The sequence below is a fragment of the Saimiri boliviensis genome, chromosome 4 (assembly GCF_048565385.1).
Source record: "Saimiri boliviensis isolate mSaiBol1 chromosome 4, mSaiBol1.pri, whole genome shotgun sequence".
Taxonomy (NCBI): Eukaryota; Metazoa; Chordata; class Mammalia; order Primates; family Cebidae; genus Saimiri; species Saimiri boliviensis.
The window spans coordinates 46,605,385-46,611,205 of NC_133452.1; positions in this window are offsets into that span (position 1 = coordinate 46,605,385).

The window sequence follows — 5,821 nt, forward strand, 5'->3', positions numbered from 1 at the left end:
AAAAACAAAAAATTAAAATTTCTTTCAGAATAATGGAGGAGAAGAGCTATTGGGAAAAGGAAATGATAAGAAACACCAGTTGAGTATATTGTTCTCAAATTCTTTATAATATGCATATGGCTTGGCACACTTTAAATTGCAGACTTTTTATGGAACTTAGAAAATACTCTTTAAAATAATGCAAGAATAAATTTTACCAAGGGTAGAAACAAATTTAGTATAGTATGAAAAGAAAAATGAAAAGTGTGATCTTAAAAATTATGATGTTGAGTGACTGCTTTACTCTGGACCACTTTTATGGCCTTACAGGGGAAAAGTGATGCAGGAACATGACCTCATATTTGTTATAAATGCACCATGTAGTAGGTGTGATGGCCCTTATCATATCATCTGTAAAGGAAATGCATTTTTTTCCTAACCAACTAAAAATGAAGATGTGAAATATCAGGCTTGCCTCTACCCATAGTGACAAAAAATAGCACTTAGCATAAGAGAGCAGGTATCCTCTCGACAATCTGCTTACGGGTCCATCAGGCCAATTTGTCCAACTTTTCTAAAGAAATACAGAACTAAACTTTCTGCAGAGAGTAGCTAACTACAATAAAGGATTATGGCAACCTCTCTGAGCATTTGATTATATTCAGGGCTTATAAAAGCAGGCAGAAGTTAAAAGAGAAGAGTGGAAACATTAAGAGTCTCTGTTTCTGCATTAACTTAGGAAATCAGAGTTTATATTTTTATGTTAGAAAGTCAAGATCATCCCATACTCGAACAGTGAAGGGGAAAATACAAGTTGGAGCCATAGCAGGAGAGGCAAAATATTATCATTAAATGATTCTTGCTCTTTCCTTTATCTTTAAGTGATTACACAAAATGTTGTGAATCAATGTTAATATTTTTGTTGCTTTTATGCTCCTATAGTGATTTTGTCAATCACTTAAGGCAGACTTCACTCTAAGGCAAATTTTCTTATAATAGAGCCCTCTGACTTTTCTCTGGAATATTCTAAGGAAGTAGGCTTTGCCATTTTACTCCTTGGGTTTGAGTCCCTCTTCCACATATTACTTATCTGGAGCAAGTTGCTGAAACCCTGAGGCTTAATTTTCCTATCTATGAAATGGACATCATTATACCTACAGTAGTAGAACTATTGCAAGGCTTAAATTAGGCAACACATATATGTCTTTTTTTTTAATTGTACTTTCGGTTCTGGAGTACATGTGCATATCATGCAGAATTGTTGCATAGGTACATACACGGCAAGGTGGTTGGCTGCCTTCAACCCCCATCACCTATATCTGGTATTTCTCCCCACAATATCCCTCCCCACCCTCCCCAACTCCCGCTGTCCTTCCCCTAGCCCCACCCCACTGACAACAGTGTGTGATGCTCCCCTCCCTGTGTCCACCTGTTCTAATTTTGCAACACCCACCTATGAGAACATGCAGTGTTTGGTTTTGGGCAAATTTTTCATTTCCTTTTTTTAATTCAATAGGTTTTGGGGAAACAGCTGATGTTTGATTACATGAATAAGTACTTTATCCTTTCCACCAAGTCCTCAATGCCATTATATTATTCTTATGTCTTTGCATTCTCATAGCTTAGCTCCCACTTATGAATGAGAACATACAATGTTTGGTTTCTTCATTCCTGAGTTACGTCACTTAGAATAAGCATCTCAAATTCCATCCAGGTTGCTACAAATGTCATTATTTCATTTTTTATGGCTAAGTAGTATTAGATGGTATGCGTATATCACATTTTCTTTATCCATTCATTGATTGATGGGCATTTGAGCTGGTTCCATATTTCTGCAATTGCAAATTGTGCTTCTATAAATGTGCATGTGCAGGTATCTTTTTTGTATAATGAATTCTTTTCCTGTAGTAGATATCCAGAGTTGAAATTTCTGGATCAAATGGTAGATTTACTTTTAGTTCTTAAAAAAAAAATTCACACTGTTTCAATAGTGGATGATCTGGCTCTGTGTGCCCACCCAAATCTCATCCTGAATTGTAATCTGAATTGTGATCCCCATGTGTTGGGGGAGACACCTCATGGGCAGTGATTACATCATAGGTGCCGTTTCTCCTCATGCCACTCTCATAATAGCGAGTGAGTTCTCATGACACCTGATGGTTTCATAAGTTGATTTTCTCCCCTTCTTTGTTCTACACTTCTCCTTCCTGCTGCCTTGTGAAGAAGGTGTCTTGCTTCCTCTTCACCTTCCACCATAATTGTAAGTTTCCTAAGGCCTCCCCAGTCATGCTGAACTGTGAGTCAATTAAACCTATTTCCTTTATAAATTACCCTAGTCTCAGGTACGTCTTCATAGCAGTGTGAAAACAGACTAATACAGTAGTTTAGTACTGCAGAGAATGGGGTGCTGCTGTAAAGATATCCCAAAATGTGAAAGCAACTTAGGAACTGGGTAACAGGCAGAGGTTGGAACAGTTTGGAGGGCTCACAAGAAGACAAGAAAGTGTGGGAAAGTCTGGAACTTCTTAGAGACTTGTGGAATAACTTTGAAAAAATATTGATGATAATGTGGACAATAAAGTCCAGGCCAAGCTGGCATCAGATGGAGATGAGGATCTTCCTGGGGACTAGAGTAAAGGTCACTCTTGCTATGCTTTAACAAAGAGACAGTGGAATTTTGCATTTGAAGATTCAAGGAGTCTAGCGATCTGTGGAACTTTGAACTTGAGAGAGAAAATTTAGGATGTCTGGAGGAAGAAAGTTCTAAGTGACAAAGCATTCAAAAAGGAAGCAGAGAATAAAAGTTGGGAAAATTTATAGCCTAATGATGTGAGAGAAAAGAAAGGTCAATTTTTTCATGGATAAATTCAAGCCAGCTGCAGAAATTTTTCAAAAGTAATGAGGATTTGAATGTTAATCACCAAGAAAATGGGGAAAATGTCTCCGGGGCATGTCAGATGTCCTCACAGCAGCCCCTCTCATCACTGCCCTGGAGGCCTAGGGGGAAAAAAAATGGATTCGCAGCCTGGGCCTAGGGCACCTCTGCTCTATGCAGCCTCAGGATGTGGTGCTGTGTTCCAGCTGCTTCAACTCCAGCTGTGGCTAAAAAAGAATAATGTACAGCTCAGGTGGTTGCTTCAGAGGGTGCAAGCTCCAAGAATTGGCAGTTCCATGTGGTGTTGGTCCTGTGGGTGCACAGAAGACAAAATTAAGGTTTGGGAACCTCTGCCCAGATTTCAGGAAATGTATGGAAAACGGAAACACCTGGATGTCTAGGAAGAAGGCCACTATAGGAGTGGAGTCCTTACAGAGAATGTCTGCTAGGGCAGTGCAGAAGGGAAATGTAGAATTGGAGCCCCTACACAGAGTCCCCACTGGGGACCTTTCTAATGGAACTGTGAGAAGAAAGTCACCATTCTCAAGACCCCAAAATGGTAGATCCACCAACAGATGGATGGCACCATTAACCTGAAAAAAATCAGATATTTAATGCTAGACCACGAAAACACTGGGATGGGAGCTTTACCCTGCAAAGCCAAAGAACAAATTTGCCCAAGGCTGTAGGAGTCCTATGTCTTGCATAAGTGTAACCTGAATTTGAGACATGGAGTCAAAGGAGATCATTTTGGAGCCTTAAGATTTAATGACTGCTTCACTAAATTTTGGAATTGCATGAAGCCATTTTGGCCATTTCGCCCATTTGGAATGGATGCATTTATCCAATGCCTGTACCCCATTATACCTTGGAAGTAACTAACTTGCTTTCATTCTTACAGGTTCATAGATGGAAAGGACTTGCCTTGTCTCAAATGAGACTATGCACTTGGACTTTGGGGTTAATGCCGAAATGCATTACAATAACTTTGGGGAACTGTTGGGAAAGCATAATTGTGCTTTGAAATGTGAGAAATATGAGATTTGGGAGGGCCCAGGGGCAGAATATGATATGGCTGTGTCCCTAACCAGATCTCATCTTGAATGGTAATCTCTCTGGGTTGAGGGAAAAACTTTGTGGGAGGTGATTAGATTATAGAGGCAGTTCACTCATGCTGTTCTCATGATAGTGAGTGAGCTCTCATGAGATCTAATCATTTTATAAGGGGCTTTCACCCCCCCCCTTTAATCTGCACTTATTCCTGTCACCTTGTGAAAAAAAGTGCTGTGTTTCCCTTCAGCTTCCACCATAACTGTAAGTTTCGTGAGGCATCCCCAGCCATGCTGAACTGTGAGTCAATTAAACTTCTTTATAAATTACCCAGTCTTGGACAGTTCTTTATAGCAGTATGAAAATTGATTAATACAGTCGTTGTACTAGTTTACATTCCCACCAACAGTGTAAAAGTATTCCTTTTCACGACATCCATGCCAACATCTATCACTTTTTGATTTTTTAATTATGATCATTCTTTCAGGAGTAAGATGGCATCACACTGTGGTTTTGATTTGCATTTCCCTGATTATTAGTGAGTAAAGCATTTTTTTAAATATATGTGTTGGCCATTTGTATATCTTCTTTTGAGAACTGTCTATTAATGTCCTGAACCCACTTTTGTATGGGATTGTTTGCTTCAATTTCTTGCTTATTTGTTTGAATTCCTTGGAGGTTCTGGATGTTATGCCATTGTTAGGAATATCGATTGCGAAGATTTTCTCCAATTCTCTTGGTTGTCTGTTTACTCTACTGATTCTTTTGTTATGCAGAAGCTTTTTAGTTTAATCGAGACCCATCTGTTTATCTTTATTCTCATTGCATTTGCTTTTGGGCTCTTAGTCATAAAGTCTGCCAAGGACCATGCCTAGAAGGGGTTTTCCAGTGTTATCCTTTCAGAGTTTTATGGTTTCAGATCTGAGATTTAAGTGTTTGAATCATATTGATTTGATATTTGCATAAGGATAGAGATGAGAATCCAGTTTGATTATTTTACATGTGGCTTGTGAATTATCCCAGCACCATTTGTAGAATAGGATATCTTTTCCCCACTTTATGTTTTTGTTTGCTTCATTGAAAATCAGTTGGCAACAAGTGTTTGGCTTTACTTCTGCATTCTCTATTCTGTTCCATTGGTCTATGTGCCTATTTTTATACCAGTACCATGCTGTTTTTGTGACTATATACTTATAATCTGAAGTCAGGTGTGCTAGTCCATTTTCATGCTGCTGATAAAGGCATACTTGAGACTAGGCAATTTACAAAAGAAATAGGTTTAATTGGACTCACAATTCTATGTGGCTGGGACGGCCTCAAAATCATGGCAGAAGGCAATGAGGAGCAAGTCACATCTTAGATGTATGGCAGGAGGCAAAAAGAGAGTTTGTGCAGACAAACTCCCATTTTTCAAACCATCAGATCTCATGAGACCAATTCACTATCACCAGACCAGCACAGGAACAACCACCCCTATGATTCAATCATCTCTCATGAGGTCCCTCCCACACACATGGCAATTATGGAAGCTACAAGATGAGAATTTGGTGGGGACATAGAGCCAAATCATATCACCAGGGAATTTGATACCTCCAGATTTGGTCTTTTTGCTTAATCTTTCTTTGGCTATTTGAGCTTTGGGTTCTACAAGAATTTTAAAATTATTTTTTCTAGTTCTATGAAGAATGATAGTGGTATTTTGATGGGAATTGCATCAAAGTTGTAGATTGCTTTTGGCAGTACAGTCATTTTTACAATATTGATTCTATCATCCATGAGCATGTGATGTGTTTCCATTTTTGTGTATGTGTCATCTATAATTTCTTTAAGCATTGTTTTGTAGCTTTCCTTGTAGAAGTCTTTCACCTCTTTGGTTAGGTATATTCCTAAGGTAGTTTTTTTGTTTTTTGTTTTTTG